Raw genomic sequence first — 11,558 nt, forward strand, 5'->3', positions numbered from 1 at the left:
ATCAACTATAAAATCTAACAAAATTTAAAAATCCAACAATTTTTTAGGAAAATCGGGTATCGTTAAATCAGTTAGATTTTAGTTAGACAAATAAGTAAAGAATATATGTTCGATCTAACCAATCTTTTTTATATACACTAGTGATGTTGCACATGCATGAGGTAATATTGGATTATAAAAAATAATTTTAATTTTTAGGTATTACTTCTATTTTTATTTTTTTTAAGTAGGGGAAACCTCTAATATTTTTATAATTTTAAATACCTCTAGAGGTACTTATAAAAAATTAAGGTGGAGCAACTACCTCACTAAAATTATACATGGCTCCGCCCCTAGTTAGTGTGTAGTGCAATACATGAACACGTAAGAATAACGAACTCTCCTTCATAAAAAATTAATTTAATTCTTTATATTAAATATTAAACTGATAAGAACAAATACTACATTTAATCTTACCAAAAGATAAATTAGGCAAGGGTGTGTCAGACCCAAGTAATAGTGTAATGCTAGGGTGACACTCGAGAATCCCAACAGTAAGCTACTATAACAGACTCCCCCTTATAAAAAATTAATTTAATATCATACTTGATATTAGTCAAAAAGTCACAAAAAGTATGTTTTCTAACATTAACGACCCAAGATATTTATAGAAAATTCTCTTCTCGCAGAGTTGTCAATTCTAAGATGTGGAACTAAAAAGAACTCTAAATTTCTAATTGATTAATGAGAAAAATTCTTAATAATATGTCATAGCTGAGTCTCGAACTTTAGATCTCTGATTGATTAATGAAAAAAATTCCTTCTATTATAATTTTATCTCATCCTCTAACAATATGTCATTAGCCAGGTTGTGAGGCAATATGTCAGCGGTTGCCGCTTGTTGTTGTTGCATCATTTTTTGAGCTCGAGTTGTAACAATAACTCAAAATCCTCTTGAGATAGAGTGGCGGTAGTGAATCGTTCAGCTTCTTCCATCTTCACTCTTTAGATTCAGCCTAAAGTTCCCATAAACAACGTCAAATATAATCTTATCTAAAAACTGAAGAGATGGCGTGCTGGCTATGGTGGCTTGGTTGTTGACTGGGAGAAGACTTTTTAATCAAAGGAGAGGCTTCCCTTCAACTCTGCACACACTCAAATGAGCAAACAGGATGTTAGTGTCCAAAAATCAGGGAGGGGTCCTTGACAATGGCCCTCCGACTCTCAAGTAAGTATAAATTCTGATAGGGCAAATGAAGAATAGTAAAGAACGTGCGTGCGAGAGTAAGCCTGAGATGTTGATAGAACATACATTATCAATTGAGAGGACCCCCTTTATATACCACCTCACATGACTTCCGTAATTATGAGATGGCGAAAAATATCAGAGTTTGTCAGGTAATGTGTATAACATTGACAATGTGTTATAATTATCCGAGAAATCTTTCCTTATCCATATATGTACATCTTTTGTCATTTATAGTTTATGTCATTGATGAGATAACTGAAGGAATATGCTATCACAAGTAGTCGGCTAATGAGAAATAGTATAATTCTTGAAGAAAGTTCTAGAAATATATTCTTTGACATATAGTTGTTATTCTGATAGATTATTGAGATTCTCTGACCAACTTGTCTGCTAAGTATGCATCGGCAGGCCTATAAGGTTAGTCATTTTTATACTTGTCATTGCATTAAGCTGTTTGGTTATGTGATGAATGACGCTAACAATCTTGCTTGGAAAATACTACATTGGGTGTGTTGGAAATCCTTTCGAGTAGTAATATGACAAACTGGGAGTGTTGGAAATCCCTTCAAGAAATAATATGATAGACTAGGCGTGCCGAAAATCTGTTTGGAAAACAATATAAAGATAAGTGTCCTAGGCCCGGCCGACCTTTTATCTGGTCGTCCATGTAATTAGCGACACAGTGAGATGTAATTGTATTATGAGAGGTTCGATCGGTACTTTAGGTTGATCGTCCATATAATGTTTTATAGGTAAAGTGAATCCTAAGATTTGGAAATCTAGTCTGGTTTGTATATAGATTTATAAGAATCGGGGAGGTCGACCCTTATGCTGACCAGACTCATGGTTAATCGGACCTCCCTTAAATTCGGTCTACTATTGAATGACCGACATGCTAAACTTCTAGTTCAAGAATAAAGCACTAACTCTCTTATGTTCGATCGCCCTAAGGGTCGACTGGCCTTAGTCCGAATGACTTATAATCTAATCAGCCTGGCACTGTTGGCCTTAGCACTGTGCAAATAACAAAGTCGGGTAGGGGATGTCATCTTCTCTTAACTTTAACTGCCACCTCACCTTGACTTTAATTGTCACGTCATTCCCTGGGTCCGTTCGCTACATCCAATATCACTAGCCTCAATTTAAAGTCTAATTGAAGGATATGTGGTCGACTGACTGAACTCAAGTATGATTCTCATCCGCTTGCCCCCCTTAATAAGGTCGTTCGAAAACTCATGTTTTCATTTGCCCCTTGGGCACTTGGTAATATTTTTTCAAAAACTGCTTGTCAGGGGTTGGCTATTTAGAATTCAGAAGAGAGTACCAAGGATGCACGGAAAGATGCTTTACCAGTGTAATGATTCGGTTGTCACATCTATCATAAATGTCCATTTATGGGTGAATGTTATGTGACTTCATTCTTCATTCTTCGAAACAACCTCTGACACACACCTCCTCGTACAGATCAACGACATCTCTCTCCTTACATGTAAAATACGGTACCCAAATTATTAACTAAATAATAAGGTTAAATAGGTGAATAACCTTATTGAAATTTTTAGAAATTTTTCGGAGACCGTATGGTGTAGGTTACGGGGATAAATATAGGTATGGGAAAGCCTGTTTAGGCTACCCATTTAAATGAGAAAAAGTTTTAATTTTTCTTTTCTTTTTAAAAAATCGTTTTCTTTTCTCTTCGCCAACTCCCCCGACCCATGCCGACTCTCCCAATCCCTTCATCTCCTCCAACCGATGGCGCCACCGAGACACTTCATCTCCTCTCTTATACACAAAAGGGGCAGACAAGGAGAAGTTGGTCACTTCTTCTCCCGATCTCCTCTGCATTTGTCGATCTTCCATCTCTCCTGATTGTTAGGATCGATGTGCCCGCTAGAGGGGGGTGAATAGCGTCTCACCCAAACGTCGCTTCCTACAATGGTTAGTGTGCACAGCAGAAATACAAGATAAACACTAACAATAGAAAGCAAACCTAACACGTTGATTTAACATGGTTCGGAGATAAAAACTCCTACTCCACGGCTGTCCGTAAGGTGGACGATCCCGATCCGTCGGTGGATGATTCCCCGGAGAACTTCCGGCTAGCTCGCGTAGCTCCTTGTGGGTGGAGAAACCTCGCCACAACCTCGAACAAGCACGCTAGATCACTTGGGCACTTGGAGACTCTAATTAGGGTTAACCACCACTAATTTCGTCAACTTCAACCAAGCTTCCAATGCTTGGTTATATAGGCCACGGGTTAGAAAACCCCGCCTACCAGTCGACTGCCAAAACATGCAGTCGACTGCCCTTCGTGGAAATTCGACCGTTGCAGCCCAACGGCTCGATACCAACCCTCTGTTCGCTACCAGTCGACTGCACCAGTCGACTGATGAAACCATCAGTCGACTGCTACAGTAACGCTACAGTACTGCTACAGTAACGCTTCAGTGCTGTTACAATAAACCCTAATTTTGAGATTTTACCCCGAGTACATTCACTCAGCACTCGTTCTCGCCCGACCAACCTAGACCTAGCCTTCTAGCCTCCTCCATCAGCCTTGCGTCCCTCGGATGTCTCCCCATCCTTCACGTCTTGCCTTCTGGAGCTTCCATCGGCCTTGTCATTATTGTCGGGTCTTCCTTTGCCAAGAGGTCGCGCCTCCGGGACTTCATCCATTACCAAGTCACACTTGGACTTACGTTGCCAAGACTACATGCTTGGACTTACACAGCCAAGACTCATCCTTGGACTTTCCTCCTTTACCAAGATCACACTTGGACTTACGTTGCCAAGACTACATGCATGGACTTACACCACCAAGACTCACCCTTGGACTTTCCTTGTTGTACCTGTATCCTGCACACTCACAATGCATATCAAATACAACAATAAACCTAACTTAAACCTTTGCCCAAACATCAAAACCTAGGGTACCCAGATTGCTCCAACACTGATTTCTCTAAATCGCCCGATGTCGAGTTCCTTGCCCAAGCGCCGGCGACGCTCGAGCCACCGCTGACCGAGCCCTTCTCCCGATCGCCTTCAGTCACTCTTTCTCCCGATCGCCTCCCTTGCGTGAGTGATCTTCGACCGGAAGAGGGAGAACCCAAGCCGCTCTTCTACCTGTGCCCTAGCCCTAGATTGTCGGCGTGGAGGGTGTTCTGGACTCGGAGGGTAAGTTAACTTCGACCTATTCTTCTTCTTTTGCTTCTCTCCGATTTACACTGTTGTCGATTCTTCTCTTCACCGCAGCCACTACCTCGCGGCAAATTGTCGACGAAGGCTGAGCCACATACTCGAGGCATTGTTCCACTGATCGAAATCCACTACCGCCTACTGCAGTCACCTCCCGATGCCCTAGTGCCCTCTGCTCTAGTTCACAACCACAACCGCATCCAGATTTCATCTGAGGGAAATCGGTGGATCCATTTTAGGGCTTTAGGCGGGCATATTTGAGGGATAACTGGACTGTGGTTTTCTCCAATGGTGGTTCAGCAGATGAGATATCATATTTGGGTAAGAAATGCTTGGCTTTGATCTGATATCATCTTACAATTTTGAGATATTGAGGTTAGTTGTTTGATCCAGCCACTGTAGCTCAGGTTGTCAACAACAGCATGACTAAAATTGGCTTTGGCTGGCAGTGCTGTTAAGGAGGCTCTTCTAATAGTGGATTGATTCAGGAACAAACGGATTTTTGGGTAAGTTGTGCTATGAAATTATTATATTTAGTACTGATTTAGATTAAGTTGTTGAGATTGATTATGCTTATTGCAAGTCCTAATTTAAAGGGATTTGTTAGAATTGATTGAGGAGTTAGATGATCCAATTAGGGTTTCTAATTGGATTTGAATTTAGGTTAGCTTCTCGGGGATATAATTTAGCTAATTAATTTATATGTAATTAGCTAAATTTGTATATCATGTATTACAGGACTTTGATTCGAGACGACGTCTTGACGTGGGGTTTATTTCAGATACGATCACCACTTTTTGAGGCGGGTACTTTGACTTATCTTCTAAGATATTATCATTTGATATGCATAGTAATATTTAACGAGTAGTAATATTTATGTTCATTTCTACATTGGTATGTCATTATCTATTATCTGAGCATGCTGTATTTATTACCTACTTTTGCATTCATGTTCCTTTGATTATTTATGTCCTTAAGGTAATGACATACCATGCCTCATTATGTTCAGGACCTAGATTTATTCTACTATACCTGACCTGTGTACCTAGAATATTTTATTTGATCCATATACATTTTGGTACACATTAGATAGAGATGGATAATATCAGGATATTTCCATGCTTAGTGTCATGCACCATTTCACATGATTGCATACTGTGTGATAGTCGGCTCCATTATTGTTGAGCACATCGCCAGTTATATGGATTTGCACACACAACCACTCATGGGTTAGTGATTTTTATTAGGTAGGGTATGTTGCAACAGGTTACTCTGTTAAGGGCTCCGTTGGTCCACTCATGGGTAGTGTGACGCAGCGTGGTAGCAAGACAAGGATCCCTCCTGCCAATGCCACACGAGCTGACAAAGATGGGTTTTGGGGTAAACTGTACGTTCTGGAGCAACTCATTCTGGAGGCTCCTCCTGCCAATGCCACGCGAGCTGGCAAAGATGCTTATAAGAAGCATCAAGATGACGCATTAGATGTGTCATGTCTTATGCTTGTAACCATGAACTCTGAGCTTCAGAAGCAACATGAGTTAATGGGTGCTTATGATATGGTTGAACATCTTCGTCAACTATATCAAAGACAAGCATGGCACGAGAGATTTGAGATCTCAAGGGTACTATTTCAGTGCAAGATGTCAGATGGGGCTCTCGTAGGTCCATATGTACTCAAGATGATTGGGTACATAGAGAATCTACAGAGGTTGGGATTCCCACTTGGCCAAGAGCTGGCCACTGACCTGATCTTGCAGTCTTTGCCAGAGAGCTACAGTCAGTTTGTCATGAACTACAACATGAACGAAATTGACAAGTCACTGCCCGAACTACTTAGTATGCTACGAACTGCTGAGCTCAACCTTAAAAAGGTTAAGCCCAACTCTATTCTGATGGTTCAGAAACACACGGGCAAGGGCAAGCCTAAAGGCAAGGGAAAGTCCCAAGCCAAGGGCAAAGGCAAAGCACTGAAGCCTAAAGGAGGGGTCGCCAAGGATGCTACCTGCTTCCACTGCGGTCAAACCGAGCACTGGAAGAGGAACTGCAAAGTCTACCTGGAAGATCTTAAGAAGAGGAGAAGTGAGACTTCCACTTCAGGTATATATGTTATAGAAGTCAATCTATCTATTTCTTCATCATGGGTATTAGATACCAGATGTGCTTCTCACATTTGTACTAATGTGCAGGCGCTGAGAAATAGCAGGGCATTGACGAAGGGCGAGGTGGACCTACGCGTAGGCAATGAAGCACGGGTTGCTACTGTTGCTGTAGGGACTTATTTTCTATCTCTGCCCTCTGGGCTTGTACTAGAATTGGATGATTGTTGTTATGTGTCTGCTTTAACTAAGAACATTATATCAATTTCTTGTTTGGACAAGAAAGAGTTTTTATTTATAATAAAGAACAAATGTTGTTCAGTTTATTTAAATGATATGTTCTATTGTAGTGCACCTCTGATGAACGGACTCTATATTCTAGACCTTGAGAGCCCTATCTATAACATAAGTACCAAGAGGTTCAAGTCAAATGACATGAACCAAACCTATCTCTGGCACTGTCGCTTAGGTCATATAAATGACAAACGCTTATCCCAGCTCCATAAAGATGGTTTGCTGGACTCATTTGATTTTGAATCATATGAGACATGCGAGTCATGCCTACTAGGCAAGATGACCAAGACTCCCTTTAGTGGACATAGTGAGAGAGTGACTGACTTGTTAGGTCTTATGCATAGTGATGTATGTGGCCCTTTCAATGTCACTGCTAGAGGTGGTTATAGGTACTTCATTACATTTACTGATGACTTCAGTAGATATGGTTATGTGTACCTGATGACATATAAGTCAGAATCCTTTGAAAAGTTCAAAGAATTCAAGAATAAAGTACAAAACCAGCTTGGCAAGAGTATTAAGATACTTCGATCAGATCGAGGTGACGAATACCTTAGCCATGAGTTTCGTGACTATCTAGCTGAGTGTGGGATTCTATCCCAACTCACTCCTCCTGGAACACCACAGTGGAATGGTGTATCTGAAAGGAGGAATCGTACCTTATTAGATATGGTACAGTCTATGATGAGTCACACAGATCTTCCTACATTCCTTTGGGGCTATGCTCTAGACACAGCAGCTTTCATTCTCAACCGAGTTCCATCCAAGGTTGTCATAAAGATACCATATAGGACATGGACTGGGAGAAATGCCCAGGTGTCTTTTATGAGGATTTGGGGTTGTGAGGCTTACGTTAGACGTCAAGTCTCAGACAAACTGAGACCCAAATTCGACAAGTGCTATTTTATCGGATATCCCAAGGAAATGAAGGAATATTACTTCTACATTCCCAGTCAACACAAGATAGTTATGGCTAAGACTGGGGTATTTCTAGAAAGGGATTTTGTTTCTAAAAAGACTAGTGGGAGTACGTTCGATCTTGAAGAAATTCAAGATGTGGACCATAGCACAGAAGCCTCGATGGAAGTTGAACTGGAACCATAAAGTGTTGTGGATGATGTTGTTCCACAAGGAGTTGAGGAACAACAACCAGTTCAAGTAAACATACCTCTTCGCAGGTCTGATAGGGTACGTCGTCAGCCTGAGAGATACTCATTTCTCTTGTCTGACCATGATGACGTTGTGCTCATAGAGGATGAGCCCACCTCCTATCAGGAAGCTATGACGAGACCAAATTTCGAGAAATGGCTAGAAGCCATGAGATCCGAGATGGAATCCATGTACACCCACCAAGTATGGACTTTGGTTGATCCACCAGAGGGCGTTAAACCTATTGGGTATAAGTGGGTCTTTAAGAGAAAGATTGACATAGATGGACTTATCTATAAGGGTCGCTTGGTAGCTAAAGGTTTCAAGCAAATTTATGGTATTGACTATGATGAAACATTTTCTCCAGTAGCGATGTTTAAGTCCATTCGGATCATGTTTGTCATTGCAGCATACCATGACTATGAGATATGACAGATGGATGTCAAAATCGTGTTTCTGAATGGAAACTTGCTCGAGGATGTGTACATGACACAACCTGAGGATTTTATAGATCCACAGCATATTAGCAGAGTATGCAAGCTGCATAGGTCCATTTATGGACTAAAGCAAGCTTTTCGGAGCTGGAATCTTCGATTCGATGATGTAATCAAACAGTTTGGTTTCATCAAGAATGAAGATGAACCTTGTGTCTACAAGAAGGTTGTTGGGAGCATAGTTGTCTTCCTCATATTATATGTAGATGACATACTACTCATTGGGAAAGACATCCCTTTACTGCAGTCTGTCAAGACTTGGCTAGGGACTTGTTTCTCAATGAAGGATTTAGGTGAAGCATCCCACATTCTAGGCATACAGATCTATAGAGATAGATCTAAAAGATTGCTTGGCCTAAGTCAGAGTACATATATTGACAAGGTACTCCTACGGTTTGCTATGCAGAACTCCAAGAAGGGATTTCTGCCGATGTCACATGGTGTGAGTCTTTCGAAAACTTAAGGTTCCTCTTCTAGAGAGGAGAGAGACCGCATGGATCAAATCCCTTATGCCTCAGCCATAGGATTTATCATGTACGTCATGCTATGTACTCATCCTGATGTCTTGTATGCTTTGAGCATGACAGCAGATACTAGTCAGATCCAGGTGAAAGTCACTGGATATCGGTCAAGAATATTCTTAAGTACTTAAGAAGGACTAAAGAATATTTCTTGATATATGGAGGCGATGATGAGCTAGCTGTAAAGGGTTACAGTGATGCCAGCTTCTAGACCGACCAGGATGATTATCAATCGCAGTCAGGGTTCGTGTTTTACATAAATGGTGGTGCTGTGAGCTGGAAGAGTTCGAAGCAAGATACAGTAGCTGATTCTACGACAGAGACCGAGTATATTGCTGCATCAGAAGCAACAAAGGAGGCAGTTTGGATCCGTAAGTTCATCACTGAACATGGGGTGGTTCCTAGCATCGCTGACCCTATTGAGCTCTATTGTGACAACAATGGAGCAATTGCGCAGGCTAAGGAACCTCGCTCACACCAGCGGACCAAACACATACTACGGCGCTTCCATCTCATTCGAGAGATTATCGAGAGAGGAGATGTGAAGATTTGCAGAGTACCTACAGAAACTAACATCGCAGATCCTTTGACCAAGGCTTTGGCACAGAGAAAGCATGATGGTCACACTAGGTCATTGGGGCTTAGAGCTTACACTGATTGGCACTAGTGCTAGTGGGAGATTGTTAATTAGAGCCCTAGAGCCAATCATTTGATGATTGTTGTATAGACTCGTTGTATCATATTCTTGTATATAAATAAAGACATTTATTTTTTTTTGTTATTATACTTACTTGTATTGGTGCCAAATAACTAAGTATAATAGCGTCCTTGAGTAGAAAGTTCTTACCTATATCAATCGATTGGTTGAATCGATAGTGAGATGATATAGGGAACACTACTCTTAATCATTCCTAGTCGAGTATTAACATTCAGGGACAATGTTAATGCAATGAGACTAGCATGTAGGTCAACTCGATGACTTGATCTCACAAGTCATGGATATGGAGATATCAAGTTGACACATGGGTATGCATTGGAGAATGTATACTGAATGACCCGCCATGAGAAAGTATCATGGATCATTATATGAGTGTCATATACTTTCTTATGTGGCTATTAGTATGACTATTAGTCCTTGGACCTGAAGTCACCATAGTTCCCTACATAAGGAGTTACGTACTTTGGCTTCGTCAAACGTCACCCGTAACTGGGTGGACTATAAAGGCGATTACTAGGTATGTAACAAATTATGCGGAGGGATGTGAGTAATGTAGATGGGATCTATCCCTCCTATATGACTGGAGTGACATCGATATTCTTGATAGAGTGAGACCACTAAGTGCATGACCATGCCCAAATGAGTCAATATAAGATATTGAGCTCATTTGATCGAGTGAGTCTACTTGGAGTTCAAGATTTAGATTGATTAGAGGATGACACGGTCTATGCCTCACATTGATCAATCTAGATGTCTAGGATAGAAGGGCACTTGTCATATATTGTGAGGAGTCACAATTAGTAGTCACAAGGTGATGTTGGATCTCAACATTCTTATAACTTGGGTAGTAATGATGTGTTGCTAGATACCGCTCATTACTTATGCTTCTAAATTGGTTTAGGAGCATTGTCAACGTTATAAGAACCTATAGGGTCACACACAAAGGGCAATTAGATGGAGATTAGGTTTATTTGATGAACCTAAAGGATTAGGTTCATGTGATGAACCAAATTAGATTAAAAGTAATCCAAATTGAGCTAATTGAGTTGGACTCAATTTGGTTCATATGTTAAGTGAGTCTAATTTGGACTTAGACTCATTTAATTAATTTAATTCAATGAATAGAGATTCATTAAATTAAAATTGACTTGAACCAATGGTTTGATTAGATCAACCAAGGGAGAGAAGTGGTCAAGTTTGACTTGACTTGAGAGGAAGATGAAGGGTCAAGTTTGACTTGACCATTTGCCACCTCATTGGTGAGTTGGCATTAAGTGGACTAATGATGATGTGCCACATCATCAAGACCACTTCATGGTGTGCCACCTCATGAGGGAGATCAAGAGTTTTTGACTCTTGAAATTCCATGGATTATATAACTCCTCACTTGAAGGTGGTCGACCACTTTTTGTGGAGTTACAAGTGAGAATTGATTCTCATTCATTTCTTCTTCTTCCTCAAGCTCTCAACCTCTCTCCCTCTCCTCATCTTTGCCGAGACCATCAAGGGTGCTAGCACATCCTAGTGGTTTATCTCCATCTCTTGTTTGTGTGGATACACATAGAGGAGTATCTACCTTGATACTCTTGAGATCCGGCAAACTTTGGACGAGCGGGATTAAGCGAAGGGCTTCGCATCAAGGGTAAAGATCTTATCTTGTAGATCTAGGCTTAGAAACTCGTACGTGAATGTTTTTTGAAATTTTATTCTTCGCACGGATCCGATGGCTGGGGTTTCGGGGTTTTCGCAATGAAAAAAAAAGCGGTTTTTTGTGGCCCGAAAACCCAACATGTTGCAGCAGGTTGCTCTGTCAAGGGCTCCGTTGGTCCACTCATGGGTAGTATGACGCAGCGTGGTAGCAGG

The 11,558-nt window shown here is 40.9% G+C and overlaps 2 pseudogenes; both read right to left on the bottom strand.

The window, feature by feature from the left end:
- Window positions 1-319: 319 nt before the first annotated feature.
- Window positions 320-466, bottom strand: LOC122049774 (annotated as a pseudogene).
- Window positions 467-472: 6 nt separating this feature from the next.
- Window positions 473-616, bottom strand: LOC122049753 (annotated as a pseudogene).
- Between the last annotated feature and the right edge of the window lie 10,942 nt (window positions 617-11,558).

This window comes from Zingiber officinale, chromosome 2B (assembly GCF_018446385.1).
Source record: "Zingiber officinale cultivar Zhangliang chromosome 2B, Zo_v1.1, whole genome shotgun sequence".
Classification (NCBI taxonomy): Eukaryota; Viridiplantae; Streptophyta; class Magnoliopsida; order Zingiberales; family Zingiberaceae; genus Zingiber; species Zingiber officinale.